Source organism: Acipenser ruthenus, chromosome 27 (genome assembly GCF_902713425.1).
Source record: "Acipenser ruthenus chromosome 27, fAciRut3.2 maternal haplotype, whole genome shotgun sequence".
Lineage (NCBI taxonomy): Eukaryota > Metazoa > Chordata > Actinopteri > Acipenseriformes > Acipenseridae > Acipenser > Acipenser ruthenus.
Window position 1 is genome coordinate 24480537 of NC_081215.1, and position 23814 is coordinate 24504350.

At 38.1% G+C, this 23814-nt stretch overlaps 1 protein-coding gene across 15 annotated transcripts in view; it reads right to left on the reverse strand.

The window, feature by feature from the left end:
* Positions 1-23814, reverse strand: part of LOC117431992 (xylosyl- and glucuronyltransferase LARGE2s) — a 107593-nt gene that overhangs the window by 15179 nt on the left and 68600 nt on the right. For 6 of the 15 annotated variants that reach the window (XM_059002465.1, XM_034053358.3, XM_059002460.1 and 3 more), the window contains one exon: positions 11829-11920. The exons of 4 other annotated variants lie outside the window; for them this stretch is intronic. The gene's annotated coding sequence lies outside the window, so the exon portion shown is untranslated. 5 more of the 15 variants (XM_059002463.1, XM_059002467.1, XM_059002470.1 and 2 more) reach the window with 5 other exon arrangements.

The window sequence follows — 23814 nt, forward strand, 5'->3', positions numbered from 1 at the left end:
AACTAGACATTATCTCAATGGGTTACACTTCTCAGCCTTTAGAAATAAATTGGGGGGGGGGGGGGGGGGGGACACGGCTGCTTAAGTGCAGTTAGGTTTTCTTGGCTTTCTCTCATTTTACACCAAGGTCAAGTACAGCTAATGGTAGCCTGAAACCATTCCTATGAAATAAGGCTCCTGCATTAAAAACCATGATAAAAGTGGATGGATCCTTGTTCCTGTGCCAGCACTCATTAAAACTTGGCTCCATATTTGATCCATTTAGAGCTATGCAATCAGATGTTTGCTGCACAGCTGGATTATAATTTAAATGAACTGGTAGTATGGCACTAGAAAGAACTATATATGTTTTTTTTTTTTTTGTTTTTTTTTTTTTAATAGCCTTGTTGAAAGCTTTTGATAATAAATTATGGCAAGGTTCCAATAATGATTTCATAAATATAAATGTAAATCAAATAAATGCTTTTTCTTGCTAGAAATTCCACACACAAGAGACAGGGCCGTATTGTCAAGGCTTTTCCTCCAGTCTTTCACTAACTGCTCTATCTTTGATCGAGTAAGATGCGACCCCTGGCATATGCTGTTTATACATGCTGCTACCAACAAAGGGAAACTGATCAATGCACATTTTATTACTGGTCTAAAACAGTCAAATCCAAACTCAATTTCTGTCTCAGGTTGACATGCACTTTCGGTTTGAGAAAAAAAAAACACACTGTCGGATTACTTTGGCATGGTCTGAAAAAGCACGGTAAGAACCGGTTTTCATAAATATATTGTATAAATATACTGTACGTGTAGTACTGTACTTTGGTATTTTAGATACATTATAATGTCCCAACATTAACAAAGCAACTACAACCTAGTACAACGACTTCCTCCTAGATACAATATTTTCCCTTGGACCCTTGTAACCAATTACATCAACTATGGCAGGTTCCACTGTACTATTAAGTAAAATCCAAAATGACTGGTTCACCTGTAATTCTAAACAAAAGTATGACATCACCTTAAAATGTAGAACTGCAGTAATCCCACGTCTTAATTACTAGTCCTATGAGGAACTGTTGCAATAATCCATCCTCAGCCCAGCAAACCTCATATTCATGTTATTATACAGAATCACTCTTTCCAGGCTTGTGCAGGTGGCTAATTAGAATTGCATTCCCCATCTCACTCTGGTACATGAGGAATGATAATGCTCGCGCAACAGCAGTCAGGAAACCTTTAGCATCATTCCACATACATATTTTAGTGCTGACAAGGTATGAAAAACAGTTCACAAACACATTTCTCTCAGATATGTTGCTGGCAGTACCTTATCCTTGTATGATTTATTGGTTGGGTGTTATGCTGCATTTTGCCCCACTTTACCACCAGTTAAAAACGGCTATACCTCCAAAACCGAAAGGAGGGTTGTATAAACAATTGCTTTTTTGTTTTCTAAGCTGAGCAACATTCTGTGTTTTCTAATATTTTATAATATACTGTACACAGAATTGTTCCAGCCGAGATCTGCAGAGATTCTGATTGCAAATGAGAAAGAGAAAATATTTCTGTCAAAATTGTAGTTATTTATGTGCCAAAAACAAGACTGAAGCCTATACAAGTGGGCGGTTAGCCAGAAAACACTTTCTATAAGATACAAAACTGTTTAAGGTCTTATGAGTAAATAAAACAGGCAATCAATCTGTAATGCTGAGAGATTGCCTCTGTAATGATCATTTTAATAGTTTCAAAATCAAAATGAAGGATCATTTTTCTTTTATCCCACTGAATTAACTTTAAAGCATGCCTTCTCATCTGAAATTGTGCATTACTGTGCTCCAAAAGATGCATGAATAAGAATAGTAATCTATAACCAAGCGCTGATCATTTTGAACCGAGAAGTCATGGCTTTGACCTTCCCCTACACTAGATGCGATCCTTCATCTAGTTCTACAGTAGTGTGCAAATTTATTAGAACACCTCAAGATATCCATCCTTTATATACCTTCTTGCATGTAAACTTCTGGGTGTGAGATTTTCAATTTTCAGTCAGTAAATCAGTGATATAGAAACAACATGCACTTGTGTGAAAAGACCAATTTGTGCTTCATTATCAGGCATCTTAAACAACTTCTAAAAAGTCTCATGCATTTTACCATTTGTGGCTATGTGTTCCTTTTCTCTTACTATTTTAAATGAATTGCATGTGCAGCCTAGTCATCAATTAAATACAACAATTGCTAATTTGCCTATTTTGACAATTTTCCACATTTCTTTTTACTTGCAGTGGTTTTATTTCATATGCACAACAAATCAAAACCACAGAAGCAATGGGGTGTTCTAATACATGTGCGCACTACTGTAGTTCAGAAAACAAAGAAGTAATTGATCCTGCAACCCAGGAATAATGTCTCACAAACAACTGCCATACACATCAAGTACAAGAGCTCTTTAGGGTGGTCCATGCCCTTCAAGGTATGAACCCACTGCAAAGAAAACACTTTACATGTTTTAACCTTTATTTTAAAACCCACCCAGTTAGGGAGAGATGTGTGGAAGGAACCCATAAAACATTTACAGAGCTAGCCTTTTTACAAATGATTTCAACATAAGTTTTTTTTTTTTTTTTAATTAGTGCATTGCTGTTGTAAACAAATAGATATTACCTTGTTACAAATGCGTTAAATCAACTGAGAACATTTTTCTAATTAAAAATAAATAAACCCTACACATTATTTCATAAGCTGGGCTGAGATAATGAAGGCTCCCTCATCAAACCCCGGACTATGCCTTTCAAGTCCTCCAGCACAGCTGGAGATCACCGAACACAAACTCCAGAAATTGTCTCGCCAAGATTGGATTAAAAAAAAATAAAGGTTTTGTTTCAATTTTAAATGCCGATGGAAGAACATTTTAAAAGTAATTCATTAAGCGAATACAGCTCAATTCCTTGTGATCTGACTGCTTTTGATAAATGGGATTGTTTTAAATGTTACAAGGTTTTTAATCTGCTGTATGGGTTTATTGTAATACAACACTACTTGGGGATAAAGAGGACAGAAGCCAGTAGTGTTAATCAAACTTTTTTGAACAAACAAAAGTGTGGAGTAGTGGTTAGGGCTCTGGACTCTTGACTGGAGGGTCGTGGGTTCAGTCCCAGGTGGGGGACACTGCTGCTGTACCCTTGAGCAAGGTACTTTACCTAGATTGCTCCAGTAAAAACCCAACTGTATAAATGGGTAATTGTATGTGAAAATAATGTGATATCTTGTAACAATTCTATGTCACCCTGGATAAGGGCGTCTGCTAAGAAATAAATAATATAGCTGGGTCGACAAAAATAATGCACCCTAAAGTACTGTTTTAGTCAAGTAACTGTATTTTACAACTTTGAGTACATCTTTTTTTGGGTGGGGGAGGATAGATAAAACAACATTAAAAGAAAATACTTTCATATAAACACACACACACACACACACACACACACACACACACACACACACACACACACACACACACCCCCCTCCATTTATACAGCATATATTCTCATCTTAGAATGTGCATCACTTTTTCCTCTAACTAACCAGTGCACATTATGTGATCGATCCTGTTTCATCCAGTTTTCAGTGGCAGATAACACAGATTCTGTCATCCTTATTGTTTTTGTAAATTGAAAATGAAATCGCACTGCATTTTCAAATTGGTTTCATCGCAGTGTTAAGGATTTTGTTTTCCAGTAATGAATGTGAAGTGTTTTTTTATTTAGCCTTTTGCTAGTTAGGCTCCTCACAGCACTTGGTTTAATCAGGTGTGACTATTGATTTATTTTTTGTATTGCTGTGGAGTGCTATAAACGAGTTGCTTTCTGAAACAATTTTTCTATTGAAAATAATTTTTTTTGTTGAAAATATAAAACACATCTCAGTTCCATAGCGCTAATATTTCCAAACCCTGCTTCAATGGCCTACTTCCACTTCCAGTACTGTTTTTAGTCTTTTTTGCTCAGGGGACAATATAGATCATTCTTCTGCTTTTATAGAAATAGTATACCTTCCGAACAGGTTTGAGCATGCATGGGTTTACTGATGCAGGTACAGTTACCTGTGGTTAAAATACGGGTTTCAACAAGTTAAGAGAAAAAATAAGAAAGAAAGAAAGAAAGAAAGAAAGAAAGAAAGAAAGAAAGAAAAGAAAGAAAAGACCAATTATAGGAAATTTCAATTCACTCATTATTGTTAATCACATTTGTCATGCATGCTAAAATATGTATTTGTGTTTATAAATTAGCAATAAACATATTCTCCAAAATGGAATAAATAATGAAAACTCCAGATCCAGTAAATAAAAGTCAAAACAATTATTACTGCCTTTTTTTTTCCTTTTTAGCAATTTTATATCACAGACGCAATGGTAATACAGAGTGTATGGTTTTATGCAGTCATTAAAAGGGCCTAGGATAGGGGAAATAAATAAACCATGAAATCCAAACAATGCAGTCCCAATAAAAATGGCACTGGCAATATTGTATTGAAATGCTGAAGCAAATGATTTCCTAATAGATTGTTTTTGCCCACCCAAATGGGCTTAGCCAAGACTTTCATAAGAAAAGTACTAAAAGTGAAGCTGCCAGATGAAGACAGAAGCAGCAGACAACTTCCATAAAATCTCAAATAAATCTGTAAATCTATAAAGAGCGCAGAACATGCGCTCAATAAAAATGCACGAGGAATCGCTGTGTTGTCATTATGCAGTCTGTAGGCATGTTTTAAACTGACCCTACAAATGAAGGACCAGGAATGAATGCATGTATTATGAATCGGAGGATTGTTATGAGCAATCTGAACTCTAAAACTCCACAGCAGCTCTTAACGGAATCTGTTAGGGTAGCACAAGATCACTTTAGGTCTTATAAAATACTGACATTTTGAAATTAAACCAAAAAAAAAAAAAAAACACGCATGAGAACCAATGGTCAGCCCACCTTTCCCACAGAGTGACTATTCAGTAGAGTTACCTACTGTACGTATTTTAAACACACTATAAAAAGGTGAAACCCAAAGCCATTGCAAAACAAAACTAAATAACGAAAAAACTCCGCTCTCAATGCATTTACACGGAAACCCAGAGCTTTATTATTCAGAGCCCTTTGAACTTCCCTACCTGTGCATGTCCTGTTAAAGAATAAACTCTTCTCTGCAGCTTCTTCAAATCAAGTCCTGACTCTCAGGTGTGTCGCACTGTTCTATCAGACACACGCACACGCACACACACACACGTCCAACCAGTACTTCCGCTCTCCCTTTATCCCTCCTTCTTTGTTCTTTCAAAACCACTTCTCCTCAATAAAGTAATTTGCAGTTTCCTAACCTTTAGCTTTAAAAAGGACTCCGCTGCTTCAACTCCAGAAGTCACTTCAACTCTTACTGACAAGAAAACTCCACCTCAAATAAAATGGCTCAATGAGCCCGCCCTTTTCCAAGACTCAGGTTTCAAGACTTTTTTTCTTTCCCTCTCCCTCTCCCCTCTCTCCCTCTTCTTGCAGACCTGTACTTGCTGCTTGAGGGAGGGGGTCTGGAATTTTGAAAATGATCATCCATCCATGACAAAAGAAAAAGAGACTAACTATTTGAGGAGGTCTGGAATGTGAGCTTTTTTACCCATCTAATCCAACGGTGCGGATTACTATAACAAGTAACCTCTGAAAATCATTAACAGAGCGAACCTGGACAGAAGTTGTGAAGGTCACCTGGGTTTTATATTGTGTACTTGATAGGAATGTTCCGATTAAATGTGCTCAGTACCGCATATCGGCAACTTTTTTTATTGAATAAATGGGTTGCTACTGGCTTATTCTGTGCCACTCCCTACATATTCTAGGTAAGTGGGGGGAACTCATCTAGAGAAGCTAGAGTAAATTGCATGGCTACTGCCAACATTCCTAGGGATACCAGACCCCATAGTATTTCAAAAGCAGCATTACATTCTTCAGATGCACAGTGCCTGGTACAAAACCAAATAAAGTGTAAAATCCTTAGTTACCTTAACAACCCACCTGCTTTCGTCACCTTTGCTTTTAGGCATTCTGGAAAAAATAAAACTGACAGATTTCTGTAAACATTCCTGAAGGAGTTATAATTCCCTTTCTATAGATGGCCCCCGGGGTCAGGGGCTGGAGTTACTTCAAACTCAAGAAACCTTCAGAGGGTTTTGCAACAGTAGCGCACGCTACCTTATCAAACAATGTTTTCCAGTCATGGAACAAAAGATTAGGACATAATGCACCTTTACTGCATTAAGCAGATGAATGGCCAGAGTATTGTAACCAAACCATAAGCAGACCAACCCACAGAACAACAAAAGCTTTCATGCAAGGTATAAACCAGGGTAATGGAGGCAGTAAGTTACTAAGTAATTTTATACAGTAGCATGTGTTGAAGCTGCTGCACTTCACAGTGAGAAGCCCTGCAAGTCTAGAAAACAGCATAACTGTGAAGCAATGCATCCCGACTATTAGTATGCACTGGTTGGTAGTACTCCTCAGGTCAAGAACAGGCATTTTTGGAGCACAGGTTACCATTTATCATCATATTCCATTCCTGGGGCACAAGCCATTCATACAGCCATTACGTTACCACAAGTTGCTGTGAAGCAGAGTATTTCACTTCATTTTCCTTGTATTTTATCATCCATTTACACACCAGAAAAAATGAATAATGGAGAAAAATCGAAAAGAAAACTGGGTGGGGTATATCGCAAAATGCCTAATGCGTTCAAAATAACGTTTTTGCAAGACTGCCAAATTACCCTGAAGGCAAACTTACTAACCTACTCCCCAATCGCTGTAAATATTGTTTTCCATTTTTAAACACCCTTCTTAGTCGTCTTTTACTTTTTATTGAGAAGACTCATCTGCTAGCAATTTAAAAAAAAAATAAGCTTTATCATTCAAGTGGGCAAATTAATGAGAGCATCATTTAAAAAGAAACGCCTGGTAACTGGTGATCACAATCTTCCTGATTATAAGGCTTACCCAGCCAATGGTTATTAGTAAAGCAGCTATCCATTAATGAAGCAAGCAGGTTATGAATTATTTGACGGTTCAGATGGCTGAGAGGGTAACTAAACACAGACAATGAAACTACTTTCATTAAATCACAGGTCTAACAACGCCACTGGACCCGATAATAGGCTGTCATACAAGTGTCAGCACAGAGAACAAGGTCAGGATCTTTAAGAGAGAAGAGTGGTCCTGCAAGACTACATCAAATCCAGCAGGAAAGAGGCACGAACCCAGCTAGTTTGGGATAGGTATAATTTTTCACCACCAGTATTTAAATCAACAAGGTTTGCAGCTTTGCTAACTTGTCTGGTTTCACTCTTTCTAAAACCTGCCAGTTATTGGTTTTTATATCATTATATTATTATTTCTGTCATGGGCAGGGGGAAGCAACAAACAAAGCAATTACTTTTCAATTCTACACAGAACTCCCACTTTGATTAATTCAACATAATGGTTACACTCAATCATTTTTCAAGGACACATTGTCTTCATGGTGTGAAATTGCTCTCTTATTACAATAGCTGGACAATAGACGCATAGAGTTGTAACATTGCCATTTTAGTTGACATTACAGGGAAAGAGGTTAAAACAGGACCATTTGCCATTCTTCACAAGCAAGAGCAGCTCACTTACAATTTTTATTTTTTCTTCAGTACAAGACACAAACTAGTTATGCTAGGGTATTTTTTCAGCAAAGTTACTTAGTTCTAAATCGGTTGATAAGAGTCAGTTATTTACTGCAACTGCTTGAGTCTGACCATTCAAATTGGTCACTGAGAGATGGGCAGCAATGCTGTGCTGTCAATGGGAACCTTAATGACATCCCTGTATATCAAAATATGGACAGTGTCCTCTATAAAATTGCAGGATATATGAATTGACTTTTATTGAAAGCCAGTCAATGTCAGAGTTTTCTCTTTTAGTATAATAAATAATAAAAATTGTGAAAAAAGGAAAAAAGATAATGTTGCTGTGTGGCGTGTATTTTGTATTATTTTGTATTGTCTATTATTGTGTTATGATTTAAAAGGTACTGTTTGGTTTATGTAGCACGGGTGACTTAATGTATTATTGTTTGGTTTAAATGTGGTCTGGCAGAGGCAGTGTTAGCAGCTTGTCTCTGCCAGACAGCTCGTGAGAATGCGTGGTCGTCAGTTATTGATTATTGACAAATTGACTGTCAGCCACACAAATGAAAAACTCTCGTGCATAACTCATTTTTTGTTAATTTAATTGATTAATTGTCTGACATTACAGGATAAACAATCCAATACCATTTAAATATGGAACTTATTTTCAAAGAAGTCATTACAATGAATCCTGGCACGCATTTCTGCAGCATTTTGAATAGAATTTTATTTCACGTAATAAAATAACTCTTTTTTTCTTGTCCAAATAAATTAGCATTGAAGCGATTGATGACTGAAATGCATGCAGGCAGATTGCAATTAGATTTAATAGATTTTAAAAGGAAGGTCATTTGTTTTTATAAGATGTTACCCTTTCCGTTGCAAGAGTCAAAGAGCAGCTCAAACAAAATGAATTTGCATGGTAAATAACTCTGATATTGAAAGTGCTTAGTGTTTCTTCAAGATAAGCACAATTTGCCAAAGTAAAGAACGTTTTCTTCCTGTCATTGACTTGAAAGACACTGCTGCGGTGAAATGACATAGGTGCAAGAGTAAATGATTACCTGTAACTAAGGCAGACAAACACAGCTTTCTCTAGCCTATTAATAGAAGCCTAACTGTTATTGGCAGCCTAATTGAACAATAATAATTAACATAAAATGCAGAAGCAATGCTATCTGTGTTAGAGAAGAAAAGATTGTTAAGGATGTTAAAGGCCTCACAGCACCCCAAGAACGCATTTGTTTCATGTGTAAAACCAGCAGCGAACCGAGGGCTAGTGGTGGTGCTGTGCCTTGAGGTATTTTACATAACGAAGAAGAACACAAACAAAGGAGTTTAAAAGCCCATTAGCTGCACAACGCGATTCAAAACTTTGAGTATTCCATTTCTGAGTATTCCATCTGAAATGTTAAATATGAGAGAGAGAGAGAGAGAGAGAGAGAGAGAGAGAGAGAGAGAGAGAGAGAGAGAGAGAGAGAGAGAGAGACCCGCCACCCCCCTTACTGAACAGGGAGAGATCCTGAGAGACAGGGGGAGAGAGGGAGAGGGTTGAGAGAGAATACTTTCATAAAAAAAAAACTGCTGGGCAAACACTATGCACTTGTGAATTAGATGATTCATTGCCTTTGTCTACTCTTCATTATATCTTACTCTGAAAAAAGTACATTAATAAAATTTGATTTCAGAGACTGTACTGTAGACAGAAATCAGTGGCACTGGTTTGAAACTCATTTAAAAAGCCATTCAAGATAGACAAAAGGGATGGATTAAAACCTACATCACTGGACTCCTGCTAATATGCAAAATGAAAGAAGCAAGCACATTAACAAACGGATACATTATTGGCTTTTGAATAAAAATAAAAAAAGTCTTTTCTGTCCCAAATCAGTTTTTCTTCACTAGAAAACCTTCTCGCTGTGAATAACCCAGTCTGCCCATCACATTGTAGTCCTAATAGAGCTTGTTTAAGAAATATGGAGAGCTCTGTGTATTTCTGTTACCACGATCTGAATTCTGAATAATAAGCGGGTCAGTACAGATTTAACAAAATCTAAGTGTGTGCAGCAGGAAGACGTGCGCTGTGAAAAACTAGAGCAATTTCTGTATCCCAGAGTATCCCAGGGATTTCTGCAGGGGGCTGGAGTTATTCCTGTAAACTCCCAGGCAGGAGAGTGCATGCAGATGCCTCTGGAAATGCAACCTTGGGACAACCGATTCCTATATATTCATATTATCTTACCACTTTGTCCATTCTAGCTTGTGGGCAGTTTTGTTGACTACCAAACAGACATCTACAAATCTCACCAGTTCAAATGTAATTCCATTGCAGGGATGGAAATAACACTCCCATTGCATAGCAGTTTGATCCGTTCCTGGTTTTACTTTGAGCTTAAGAAGACACACCTGGCTTGTTACCGATACACTGTGGCTACTCAAGCACATAGTAAAACCTGGAATGGGTGGAAAATGCTATGGAATAAGAGTCTTATTCCCATCCCTGATGTGGGGTTAAGCAAACCCGAATAGGTACAGTAGATGTTCTTTTCAAGATCTCTGTTACTTTGTACTGGGCAGCATCTGAATAAGTTGTTAACGACTTCTACCTCAACTTGTCAGGTCTCCTTTCCTGCAGGAGCTCTTGGAGGGAGTGTTTAAATATAGTTTCAGAAGATGCATTTATTTTTTAATAATGCCTCATTTTTACATACCCCTTGCATCACAATATATGAGATACATTCAGAGCATTTTGCCAGTGGAAATGGGACAAATCTTCCATTGCTCAACGCACCAGTGAATTTCAACTCGGGTTGCCTTTAAATGCTGCAAACGTATGCGGTTATCAGTTCATAGGTACCTAATCCCTGTGGCAGCGATGCTAAAACATAAATGACCTTTCGTCATCAAAGGCCACTGCTATTACAGAATAGCTCACTCAGTCTCCAGGGTGCAAAGGTTAATAGACACACCTAGGCTAGGATCATTTCATTTATCTGCACTGCCCTGGGACTTCATTTCCTCTCCTTGCTCTGAACGCAATGAAATGCAAATACATCAAGGGTAACATGCTGACTGCTGCTAACATGCTGATGGTTTAACTATTTTCACCTATAGATTAAAAGCAAGAGGTTTCACACACACGTTAAGGGCTGTCAGGCCTGTCCTGTATCTTCTCTTGTCCTGGCAACATCTTTATCTTTATAATGTGCTTTTCAGAACATAAACCATAAAGAAAATCCTAACATCATCCAAGGAGCCCTGGACATCGATCATGCAATTTTTGACCAAACTTTACCTGGTTGCAATGTTTCACCAAATTGATTAAGATTCTTTTAGAATTTACTTTAAAACGTACAGCATTCACCATGGCACTGCCCAAGTTATGAGTAACTGCTTGACTCTCACTCTCCCCCAAATTCAAATTCAATAATTCAAATGATTAAATTCCTCCTTAGAAAGGTCGCAAACGAGAATAATTGTACTATATATATATATATATATATATATATATATATATATATATATATATATATATATATATATCTTTATATTAAAACAATGTTCATAATGTTGCCAAAATCCTCCAGTAGGGTTTTTTCTAGAAGGCATTAAAACATTTAGGGGCGACCTACTACTGCATTCACAGACTCCAGGAGAGGGAGACATCACTGCACTGGGGTAGATCACAATCATATGATATTTAGAAAACAATATTTCACAATACAAAATAAGAATTAACATCTGAGTGTTTAAAAATCACATCTATAATAAAAATATATTTCAAGAAGGCCATAATCTGCAATTTCCTGATAGGGGAAAAAAGAAGTAGTCTTTTGAAGTGTTAATGTAATAGCACGTAAACTCCGACTACAGTAAGAGGATTAGCTTTAATAGGATATTCAAAATCCAGACTCAAATGTCAGATAATAATGTGTAACTAAGGAGTTTAAATTGATTACCAAGGTGCTGAATTCTCTCCACACTCAGTTTTCTGTGTGCGTCAGGCAGGCTACAACAAGAACAATCTAAGTAAGCTGTGTTCAAAGCAAGGAATAACACCAGCAAATGGCATTGGGCAAACATAGGTAGGCCTTGAGGAAGACAGTGTATACTATAAAAATATAGATTGAAGACATTTTAGAATTACTTACTAGCCCCTTCCTGAAACCTTGTCTACAAATGCATCTCTGAGATCCAACAGCTACGCAAGTGCTGGAAAAAACTGTCCTCCTCACCTTCCAGCCTATTCCAATAAAAATAAAAATAAACAGAATTAAAAATGTTTGGCAGAAGTACACCTTTATCTACAGTAGCATGCGACCCAGGAAGCCCCAGAATCTCCTGTAATAACAAATTAATATTAGTGTAACTTTTAGATCTCTGGGAATGCAGACTATAGCCACAGTCACACATTATGACAAACTTCATGAAGTCTTTTTTGCAGTATTGTTATCCACATTGCACATCTCCTGAACCCTTACCGGGTTTGAATTATATAGCAGAGCCTGTGCGCAGCCATCACTTAACACACATTCCATGAGGCACCGCACCTTTTAATTTACCTGCATTCCTGGATATATCTCCCTGCCCTCAAGGGGGGTCTCCATTGTATTGCGGATCTTGTAACAAAGTGCCTATTGTTGAGCGAGCCAATCTCTCAGCAGGAATGTGTGCCTCTGGCGACAAAAAGCAAGCCTCTGACAGTTTAGCCTTCAAGACACATTGTTGTCAGCAGGTTAGGCACAGCCAGGGGGGGCTTTAATATTCCAGATGAAAGTACCGGATAGTTTGTGGTTTCTATCCAGAAAACAAGCCACACATATGCTCATAGTATACAAACATATTATGACACTGATGCAGCTTCCCAATTCATTAACATTAATTACTTTAACCTGCACATATAAAAGCAGAATGTATTTTATGATCCTTGCAAGAATGGTAAATTAGTACCATGATTGCTGTATGCACTTTTCAACTTATAGTTAGTGCTTCATAAGCATGTGTCAGACAAACAGAAAACTGGCATTTCAGCTGCAGTTTGAGTGCATTATGAACACAGGTATCAATGGGAATCAAATATTTAGCCGATCCCATTTATTAAAAAGCTTTTCCATTAATAGAATCATATGAAATTGTACTAAACACCCTCAATTTAACCAATTATTCCTGGCATCCCTATTTGCCTTTTTAGTTTTGGCAGATTTGTGCATATTTTGACATAAAGCATTTAGCTTTTGAGCCCAGCAGGTAATTAAAACTGACCTTTCGGAAAAAAAAAAAAACAAAACAGGGATTTAAACATGAAAACAGGGAATCAATACCAACACCATTAGATGTGTAACAGCTCTCTCTAAAAACCATTATCAGCGTGCAGTTTATGAAGTCAAAAAAAAAAAACACAGTGCAATAAATTCAACTCCCCTTCTATAATGGGACTAATGGATCGAACAAAAGGGTCTGGCCACCGAAACAAAGTCGGATGGATTTTTATTTTTCTAACAATATTTAAAAGCTATTGATTGAAACATTGTTTAAAAGGGCAAAGCGGGGACTCAGATACAATAGAACCGAGGTTAGGAAACTGAGTGAAAGAGTTATTTCTTACAGCCAGGTTCTGGGACTAAGAGCCCCTGAGCAGCAGGCACACTGGGTTTGTTTAAACCTTTATTGATGAATATAGACAGCTGGCTGGGTCCCGAGACACAAAAGAAACTGATGCGACCTTTAACTGCAATTTTTAAAATCACATCATCATCTCCTGAAGAGGGGATTTCCTTCGCAAGAGGACTATATGGTTTAGAACTTGGTCTAAAAGGTAAACCTTCACCTGCTGAAATAAAAATAAAGTTTTAAATTCATATAGTCTCTCAATGTCAATGTTTGTTTGCAGCCCAAGGCTAAGGTAGCATTTGTTGCTGCTAGAGAAGTCCAAAGGGAAAATGCCCCGGTGCCACATGTTGCATAGACTGCATAATGAAGTTGAAATAGGCTTAAGACCTTTTCAAATCGATGCATGCACTGTCACCAGCAATGAGAAGGAAAAAAAACACAAAACCCAATGGCACCTGCATCCCACTTCCTAATGAACAGCTTCTAAAGAAAATGCTTGATCGCTTAACCGCTGGATCTTATGCCATCTTAAACTTGTACAATGTGTCATCTGCTTGGCATAGCCTCAGTGTTGGATACACAGAGAAACGCCCAAAGTCAAAACCACAGAATTACAAACATGCAGCATCAAGTTCTAGAATGCACATCTTCATACTCAAAGCCTCACGTCTAACCTTACTGTCGTGTACACTTTCTTATTGTGTTCACGTTCCTGGGAGACTGACAGAGTCAGGTGAAGCTGCAGAGTTGCAGCAAGGTTAAAGTCTCCTGTGTATCTTAACATTCACACTCTAGGGAGTCCGACCATAACACATTTGCAATATGGAGGCACTTGACATTGGGTTGCACCACAGAGTAGCATTCCCATACCTTGGGCCAGCTCCTCCATGTTAAAATGTCGTCTCCAGTGTTATTGCGCCGTGTTTGACGTGAATATACTTTCAGGTTTCACAGATCCTGATTGGCTCTAATCTTAAGACTACCTTCTGTTACATTGCAAGTTCAGCATTAAGACTAATCAGGGTCTGTTTGTAAGTTGACTTGATTGTAATCTTTTGCTCATTAATACATTCCCCAATTTGTTTACCACATGGGTTTTATTAGGGTCGTGCTCCCACAATGAATACATCTAGAAGTTCATGTAATAATGTATGCTTTGCACAGACCTGGAGAGCCCTGAAGCACTTCACAACAGATTAGCTGTTGGGCAGTCAGAGGCTGGGTTGATGATGTTGCTGTTTCTGCAGGAAGGTGGTCCTGAGGGGAAATATGCACTCTGCTGCCACGTTTATAAAGGATTGTTTAATGAAGTTAGGCTCAACAACTTTTCAAATCGATGCAGGCTTGATTTGAAAGCGGACACAGTGGTGCATAGCCGTCAACGGTTTAACCCTTTCCACGTCGCTAATGATACTTGAACTCATCTATTAGATTAGAGCTCTATTATTAAGTGACAAATACCTTTTTAAGGGTAGCCTGTGTGTTCTTTATTGGGAAGGGTATATTAATGACTGGAAAATTAACACAAATTGGCATCTCCTTTCAAGTAGTGACAACCCACTTACAAAGACAATGTGTACAATGAGCAAAGGCAACAAAAGCCATATTGTTATTCTTATTATCGCAATGTACTGATAATAATGTACTAAACCCAGCTTTCTTATCTGAATTCTAGTTTTATTCTTTGGATTAAAACGACGTCGGCTGGAACACAGGACTCTGGCTCGTGTGATGTTGCCCGAGTGCTTTATTTGGCTATTGATATCATTATCAAATCAATCTAATCCAAGCCGCCCCTGCAATGGAAAGCAATACGAGTATGCTCAATAAAGCAATTTAAAAACAAACCAAAGAGAGGCTTGGAGGTGGAGACACAGACTTGAAGTAGAAATGACTACATTAATAGCTTAAACAACATGTTTTCTAACACAGAACTTGCAATCTAAATTTGAAATCATATTTTATGGTGCCGCAGCTTTAATTGGAGAAATGTAATTATATTAGTAATGGTAGGATAGATAAGAGATTAAATGGATCAAATAAAAGTACCAATTCAACAGTGCTGTTGAATGACTTTCCAAAAAGCCCAGGTTTAGGGGTGCCTAGTTTATATAGCAAGCAAGGTGAAATCTACTGTAAATTAAAACATGCAACATATTAATTTCTATGGCTCCAAGATACACAAGATAATAGGGGGGAAATCATGGGTTTGGATCTCGGCACTATTGGCCCTTTGCACTTCACTAACCCCCGGCTCTTACTTATTGGTATGCTCCATTTGGCAAGGGGTGACCCTACTTCATTAATTCACTCAGCCAGACATGCGTTCCTTTCACCTTGTATGACAAAAGCAGCAACTTACAATTCATTGTTTATGATATAGGAAAACAAAAAGAGAAGCGCTTGAACAGTCACAGAACATATCCCCATCGGTTAAGATTTTTTTTTAATTACATTTCCAGAATTATTTTTTTAACTATTTGTGTGAACTCTATAAAATGAGAAGTTACCCTGTTAAAACACATTACACATTATAATATAGATACACGGATAGGAACCTTAACATGGTGCAATTGTGCACGCAGTGACTGAAGTGGATATGGTATGCAACTTCCTTACCAGGAGCAAACTGAAAATGCCTCGCGGCAAAATAATTCAAAAATGTAATTATGATTACGCAGTGCACATCCAATCAAGACTGAACTATTTATATTAAGACAAACTGTAACGAAGCACAGCAGTAATTTATTGATCTTTCCAATGCTTGAGTCACACTCGGTATTCCCTCTCATTTCAGTATATTTATTTGCCCAGTAGAGCATTAAAAAAGCTCTCCAGGGTGTTCAGACATGGCTTATTAGTAAATTGATTAGGTTTCTATTTCATGGAGCTGTCATTTAACTTTGAGCACGCAGAAAGGGATTAAGACAGGCGAATACAATTGCTAAATATGTTTGTTTTTGTTTTTTAAAAAGCAGACACAGGGTTCCTAAGAAATAAAACAGCATCACATTTGGAAGCTGACTGCACAGTAAAAACGACTCCACGGGTTTTGTTTACATGTGCAATAACGGCGATGCAGGCCCCTCAGCATGAAAAGTGTGTACAAGCTATACCTGTAATATTGACTAAAACCATTCCCTTCTGGTGTGGAACTGTTGTTTAATTCAAGTTTTCTTAAAGCTGAATTCCCTTATATACCATTACAATTATACTTCGAGTCTCGATTTCAATGTACCTGTTAGCTTTATTATCAACCAGCATAATTTATTTATTATTATTAACTTTGGCATGACATAAGAAAATCAATCTGATACACTTTTTCCCACTTTGTCTCTATTTCAAATGTATTTAGATATTAACAAGCGTTCATGAAGCAACCAATAATTCGTACTTGCACAACCATTAATTAATCATGAATCTGCACATACTTTAAAATGCCACGAACATAAGCAAGCACTGAATGTACCCTAATTAGATGCTTACTGCAAATGAATGCAATAGGAAATGTTACATACACAGTTCATTTATACTTACTGATGACTTCACTTCATGCACCCACCAGAGCTATTTTGCAAATACTTCCTGTACCATCTCACACAGCAAGTCCCATAACAAAATTCATAACAGTAGAAAAATCGCCTCTTATGCTCTTTTCAGGCCTTTGTTAATATTGCTTTTCTCTCCACCCTGCAGGTAAATTACACTGCATCCCGATGGCTAAATTAGATCTGTGCTCAATAGCACCATTATCCATTACCCACTCTATTAAAACAGATATATTCTGTAATAGCTGCTGGTTAGAGTAAATTATTATACTGGCTTCCTTGGAACGCCCAGCCATAATGGCAAGGAGTAAAGAGTTTTATTATTTCGCTTTTAAAAGATAAATGGGTCTCCCTCTTAACATTTTGAACGTGTGCCGAAGCACTTAAGAAATAATAAAACAGCCAATATATTCCAACTTCAAAGAATGTTTGCAGCCTACAGGAATAACCTGATGTTACTCCACTGGCCACATATAGGCTACCGCTACCAAAATCAGTGCACAGAATACTCCTCCTACGAGTCAGATAAGAACATCTGCTCCAGCACTTTTCAATAACCTGCGTCCCCCCCACCACCCACCATACAGTATTGCTGCTGAAGCATTAAATTCAAAATGTCAAAAAGCAGGCATAAATCAATGCATGCTCCGTAAACGTTTCTTCACTGGATGCTTAAGTAACGTCTGGAGCCCATGATTGCAGAACAATTTGAAAAACCCTGTTGGATGACACATTTGGCTGCAGAAGTAGCCCCCCCCCCCCCCCCCACCCCCAACCAAACAATGATTCAGTGTCCTGGCCTATATTGAATTGCAGCATTACCTAGAGTGAGGTGTGTTATCTGTATGAAATATAAGGCATTTATAGGCTAGTTCAAAACTGGTAAAAGGCTGGGTATTGTTTTCTAAAATGTTGCCACTGGAAAGCCCGATACTCTGGCACAGGAATTGTAGAGTTGTTTCAATTCCTTTGTTCATCAAAGCATCTCTCGATGGGACAGTTTGACAAAATTGGCTGTTAAACTGTCCAATTATTATTAGTTTTTCAATGCTGCTTAACTAGAAGAAACATAAAGCTATGGCAGAGGCTAAAGCTGCTTGGAGATCTTTCATGCACTAATTCTGTTTCACATCATAATCCTCAACCTTAAAAGAAGAATAAATTCTACTGAATATAACGATTGTGTTTTTTCTGGCTGTTGCTGCATATACGATATAGCAATTGCCGCTTGAATGTTTGTGGCCCAGTTAACACTTTAGTCTTAAGCCACAAACCACTAGCCAGAAAAAAAAAAAAAAAAATCCCCCCACCCATGAACGGTGATACGTGATCAGCGATTTCTGTAAACAAGACTAAATTAAAAGGTTAACATAACAAACAGAATCCTGTTTACTTCATTGCTTGTACTGTGAGGCTGCTCACTGAACTCAGCAAGAATAATGTAATCAGTCAAACATTAATGTTGTGAATACATTTCAATGAGAAAGAAATACATACATGCACATAAGCATGCATGGTTTCACAATTTTATTTATTTATTTTTTATAGCCATTCAAGTTACAAATATATCTCTACAATCTTATGCTTAGGCTATGTGGGGGGGGGGGGGGGGAATACGACTTTTAATGCTTAAAACATCGAACAGCTCTGTTGAACCGCATCAGAATATTTTTCAAAGCACAGCTTGTCACTGATGAGTGAAAGGTTCTGTTCCTTAGTCAGGATCCCCTGCAAGCTTCTTCTAGCCGGGCAGTCACGTGCGATTCTTTATGAACTACCTTTTGTCATGCCGGTGGCACTGTACTCAAAACCATATCTTTCTCATTTTAAAGTATCTGAAAATAGATTTGCCCTGTATTTTATAATAAGGGAAAATTGAGTTTTCCTGTAATTTACAATAACCTGACAGTCTTTTCTATGTAAACACACATACAAGTCTGTCGGCTTAAGCAGCTTAGAAGCCCAACAAACAGCATCTAATCTGCGTTATTATAACAAGAGGTAAGGACCCTACGATAAGAGGCACGACATCCAGTAAATGGGCAAGCAATTAGTCTTATAAGAAATGACTGCAAGTTATTTCTTGTAATTAAAGCCACTCTCTAAGTTACATGTACACTACTTGACGACAGCAATTATGCCTGTAATTTAAAACCATGGTTAATAATAATAATAATAATAATAATAATAATAATAATAATAATAATAATAATTTTTTGGAGTCACTAAACAATTGCTGATTTGGATGTGTTGTGGAAAAACATGTTGTTTTCTTTCATTAAACAATGAAACTATAAAAAATGGCCTTAGGGACAGAATAGGTTAGACACAGACAGTGTAGGTTAACCGCTGTGTAAAGCATGAAACTGGAGTTATTTTTAGCTACTGGAAATTGCACCTTTAGCTGCATTCTCCTGTATGGCTGAGCTAGCAAAAAAAATACACTCCCTTACTGTACCCTCCTAGCAGACTTGCTAAGTCAGACTTCATTTATTTTTTCACTAGCCTTCCTGAAATCTGCAGCAGGAATGCAGGTTCTGAAGTGGGCTAAAAGATGCATTTATATTAAACTTTGGGTTTGGTTCCTGGTTTAGCGGAAGTAATCTATAAAGTACCATTCTGATTAGATAAATGAAAACTCCCTGTGGAATGCAGAGCATGGCAATGCTCCCCCTTTATAATGCTGCAGTCTGGATCCATAGTTAAGACTGTTCTATTGGGGTTTCATCTTATAACGAGAATACCAGTGCCAGTGTAATGGCATCATAGGGCAAATAGGAGCCATGATCGTAGCGTCCTATAACCTGATCTGCAGTATAACGGAGGAACACAGTATTTGCATCTCTCAATTAGATCTAAACATTCCTGTAGAAGGTACCAGTATTCTGCAAGAGTTGAGAAGATTTGATCAGGGCACAGTAAACTAATATGGGTCTCAACAATTGATCTAAACAGCAGATGTAAATACCACCGCTGAGACAATTAAAAATGTGTACCAAGATAATCAGCCTCTTTCTGGAGGAACCCATTTAGTTATTGAAAAGGACACACTTTGAGATCCACCACCATTTTGATCAATTAAATAAATCCCAGTAAATATGAACTAATGTATGATTATGAGTGTTAGTTATCTTAGTTACATTACTAGCTTTTCTTTGTATTTCAGCACCTAATGAATACCGCTTTGTCAATTATTACTCTAGAAAAATGTACAAAATGCATTATGAAAAGAATAAAAAGATGAGCTAGTAAATCCAGAAAAGGAACACTGTTTATGCATTGGCAGACACGATTTCATCGCACTTATATGGTGTTATCATACAAGCAGTGACGACAATTTAAGATGGAACTACAACATTATAGTTCAACATCTTCTATAATGGAGTTAAAAGAAACATCACCTAAAAAAAGCATTAAACGAGTCAACAGTAATAAATGACAGAAACTTAACCAGCAATACAATTCAGCTGACCGACCTTAAATCTCCTAGATGACATCTGACACCATCATGTAAAAATAGTAAATAAAGGGTGCAGCCACAAATCAGTGGCTATCCTGGGCGACTACAGAATTACTGACTTTAAAGTACTAGCGTAAGCAGGATGTTAACAGAGAGCTGTCCTTGAGCAAGTCCACATAAACTTGTTGGTAAGCTATGGTCTGAAGGATTAATAAAAAAATAAAAAAAGCCAAGTCTGAGAAAAGCTCCTGAGAGAGAGAGAGAGAGAGAGAGAGAGAGAGAGAGAGAGAGAGAAAGTGAGCAAGTGAGCGAGACAGGTAGAATGTGCAGACACTTGTCTTTGGCTTGGCCACAGACAAAAACAGAAACAGCCCCTGTGGCAGTGGTTTTGTATATAGTGTGTAGATATTCACTGTTTGAATCCATTATCAAATAGTACTCAGCGGTGCTACACTTACACTGATGGCAGCACTAGCTGAAACGTTTGTCTACTTGACGATCAATGGAACCGATTTAAAATAATCACTTTTCACATTACAAGAAGGAGAATCCGTACAGGCACCGACTGTCATCCTCACAGAAAACCATTATCAACAAAAGCTCAAGATTTATATGCACTTTCAGGCAATGACAATAGTTTCTCCATTTCTTTTCTGGGTCTTCATATTCCTACTTCCTCTCTGCGAGTACAAAGCTATAAAATAATCTGTGGTGCTGGATGGGGAATTCACTTCCCCAGTGAGCTATATTAAGTGGTGGAGGTTTTTAAAGCATCTAACCTCTCCTAGTATTCAGTGTACTTCTCCTCAATGATTAACATAGCAGCCCAGATATAGTTTACCTGGGATAGAAGCCCATTTAGAACTCTTCACTTCCTGTTAAGAGCAGCTAAGCTTGTAACTGTTTTGAATATTAAAAACAAGTGGATTCCAGCTAAACTAGGCAAAAACATTTATCTTCAACAAACAACACACTACAGTACAAGCCCCAGTCATCACCATTCTCTACGTATGTTGCAATTTTCTTTTTGTTTTAAACATAACTGACCCCCACCCCACCACCAATGAATGATTCACTGCACATCACTCAAGTACTCAGTTTCCCTTTGGGGACTAAATGGTTAGAGTTACAGAACCAGCGACCACAATGCCAGAGTCTTCTAACTAACACAGTACCAGCACTCTTAATAACAGAACCAACCAAACCAGCAAGAGACACTTGAACCAGTTCCGTTATCTTAATATGTGGCTTACAAACAGTGTGAAGGGTCTAAACTGAGCACGTTCTAAGCTAAATTAGCATGCAAATAAAAAGGAAAAAGGCAAACAGGTTCTTGAAAACCTCACCTTTTCATACAGCAGTTGGTCAGTGTCAGGTTTCACATCTCTGTTACCACAGGCAGAGTTACTAAATACTCACAAATATCCCGTCAAATCAAATCCAATCCGAGTATAGCAGAGAAGCCACAACTTGATCCAATAAGGAACATTAACAGAACATTTTTCTGTGAAAAGTCGGTTTCATAGTTTCTTCTGGTTACACTGAATATCCAAACCAAAAATCCTGAATTAACAAAAAATAATGTTATAAATAAAAACAACATTAAAAAACAAAAAAATGGTCTCACTGGCAAACTAGCAGAGCCCTGCTCTGTCTGCGACGTTCTCCAGGGAGCTTGCTCAGCAAACTAGGTAAAACAAGGGGTCCAGAGAGAGATAACTGGGATCATCAGGCAGGTATGAGCGCGGACTGAAGGGAATGCTTCTCACGACAGCTGCCTTTATAGCATCAGTGTAGAGAGACTGGATTCCGTCTGCAAACCCAACCCAGGCTGCAGCCACAATTAAAGGGTTGTTACCTCCCTCCGTTTCCCTGCCCCTGTCCCCCACCCCCTCCCTCTCCATACACACACCCCAGCACCTCCCCCCATCCTAATCCTCTGTATTTCACAGTTAACAGTGTGGGCAACACTGAGGGCTGAAACAATGCTTTAGGCAAACTCACCCCCTCAAGCTCTCAGAGTACTGGTCATCTTTAATTACATTTTAAACCAAACACGATTAGCCTACCTGACACGGCTAAAATGCAGTCTCGGCTCTCTGGGGAATGGGCTTTTTCCACCCCGTATAGAGGATTCCCAATGGTAATTAAAGTTAATTCTTTGAATATTTTATTTGCCAGGTAACAGCAGAAAAGGCACTTTCTATCTATCTCTATATATACACACATGTCCCTTTAAGTCACTAAGCCATTTAGGCCAGAATAACAAATATATAATAATGAATGGGCTTATCCAATGGTAGGCATGCAAGGGTGAGAAACACCCTTAAATAATGCAGCCCCTTTTCACAGAAATACAGTACCAGCCTCTCTAAAAACTAAAGTCAACTACAGCTACAAAGGATTGATGCCAACAGAATTCTCATATCACAATGTCAGTTCATCTTCCAAACACAAACCAATATCAAGAAAAGATTAATCTTGACAAGTACATCTCTGTCCATCAAAGTCGTACCTGATGCATACAAAAACGCATAGACGTGCAGTATGCTGATCATATGATTATGGCCATTTTGAATTATTCATGTATAAATCTAATATATTATTTCACACCATGCACACTTAGGGATATACTGCATGTCAGAAAGAAAAAACACAAAAGAATAAAGCTGTGTGATAAAATCGAAATGCAACAATAGAACAGCACCAAGGGAAATGGAGCTGTAATTTAGGCAGACTTTGCCAGCAGAATACCGGAATATCACAAATCAGTCTGTTCATGATTTTACAGATTGAAGTCTGCTTCTACTGTCTCCTGAGTGTAGCTGTTCCATACGGAGGGCCCCATTCGAGACCCTGCAAGGTGCAGTTACCTGAAACTAACCAAGGATGGCATGAGGAAACAAGGAAGCACCTGGAGAATGCCTTTTTTTATTTTGACGTGCTTGCACTCAAGAGCAGGGCACTCCTCAGGGTGGGGACACCAGCCTGTACTAAACCAGGACTGCCTTTCTCCTTGGCTCACTTCTGTTCCTTTTATAGACCAGTCACAAGAAATAGAACTCAAAACAACCACACGGAGACCTCAGTCAATTAAAAAAGTTTGCTTTTGTTTTTCTTTTTACGGTACGCTTCATTATTGGAAGTGGAAAAGCAAACAACATAAAACACCTACGCCAGTTGGCAGCCTCATAACCCACCCACAGGCTGTGAAAATGTTTGTTTGTTAACATTTGTAAGTCAAGAAGCTTTTGATCTCTGGAAATCACCCCATGTGTTGCTGAGAGGGAACACAGTGCTTGGTTACTGGTCTCTGTCAGAAAATGTGCCTTTTTCCATAGTTTCTAAGAGAATCAGGGGTACCACGATATTAATGATAACCAACAACTAGAAAGAAGACTTGCTATGCTGACCATCCTGTCATATCATCCAGAGACAGTGTGGAGGCAAACCAGCCAGAAAGCAGTAAACTCCAGTGCCGTGGATGTGACGGTTTAGGTAGAAATCTCAATTAGATCT